We start from the raw sequence: 1,312 nt of genomic DNA on the forward strand, positions 1-1,312 counted from the left end.
CAAACAGAAACATATTAAAAATGCTAAAAGCCAAAGACAAGGAGAAAATCTAAACAGCAGCAAGAGAAAAATGACTCATCACTTATAAGGGAACCCCAATAAGATTAAAAGCTGACTTCTCAGTAGGAACAATGGAAGCCAAAAGGCAGTGGGATAATCTATTCAAAGTGCTCAAAGAAACCATTAACCAAGAATCCTATATTCAGCAAAAACAGAGAATTTGTTACTAGCAGACACTCCTCACAAGAAATTCTAAAAGAAGTTCTTCAGGTTGAAAGTAAGTGACCCAGACTATAATTCAATTTCACACAAAAAAACAAAAGCACTGGTAAATATAATTATGTAATTATAAAAGGTGGTCTTCTCTTAACCTATTTTAAAAGCAATGAAATAGAAAATCAAACCAGCCCTAGGCCTCCCCGCTCCTCGCCTCGGGCGCCGGCACCGCCATCGCCACCGGAAAGCCCGCCGCCCGCGCCATGTCAAAGAAGAAAGGACTGAGTGCAGAAGAAAAGAGAGCTCGTATGATGGAAATATTTTTTGAAACAAAAGATGTATTTCAATTAAGAGACTTGGAGAAGATTGCTCCCAAAGAGAAAGGCATTACTGCTATGTCAGTGAAAGAAGTCCTTCAAAGTTTAGTTGATGATGGTATGGTTGACTGTGAGAGGACTGGAACGTCTAATTATTATTGGGCATTTCCAAGTAAAGCTCTTCATGCCAGGAAACGTAAGTTGGAGGCTCTGGAATTTCAGTTGTCTGAGGGAAGCCGGAAGTACATAAACCTACAGAAAAGCATTGAGAAAGCTAAAATTGGCCGACATGAGACGGAAGAGTGAACCATGCTAACAAAAGAGCTTTCTTCACTTCGGGAGCAAAGGGAGCAACTAAAGGCAGAAGTAGAAAAACACGAAGAATGCGACCCAAAAGTTGTAGAAAAAAATACGTCAAGAAAATAAAATAGCCAAAGACGCTGCTAACAGGTGGACTGATAACATCTTTGCTATAAAATCTTGGGCCAAAAGAAAATTTGGGTTTGAAGAAAATAAAATTGATAAAAGTTTTGGAATTCCAGAAGACTTTGACTACATAGACTAAAATTTTCAATGGTGTGAAGGATCTATGAGCTTATGAATATGTAAATTTTTAAATATTATTCAGCTAAATGTACTGAACTGTCATTTACATGTAACTTTGTTCATTATTTTATTAATTTTAAATAAAGTATAACATGCAAAATAAATAAATAAATAAAAGCAATGAAATAAAATAATATGTACATAATGTATTCTTGGTCCTATAACATATAGAA

General features: G+C 35.9%; 1 pseudogene; it reads left to right on the forward strand.

Moving 5' to 3' along the window:
- The first annotated feature begins 479 nt into the window (after positions 1 to 479).
- LOC134364348 (meiotic nuclear division protein 1 homolog) lies at positions 480 to 1,112 on the forward strand (annotated as a pseudogene).
- The last annotated feature ends 200 nt before the right edge of the window (positions 1,113 to 1,312 follow it).

The sequence above is a fragment of the Cynocephalus volans genome, chromosome 16 (genome assembly GCF_027409185.1).
Source record: "Cynocephalus volans isolate mCynVol1 chromosome 16, mCynVol1.pri, whole genome shotgun sequence".
NCBI classification, from domain to species: Eukaryota; Metazoa; Chordata; class Mammalia; order Dermoptera; family Cynocephalidae; genus Cynocephalus; species Cynocephalus volans.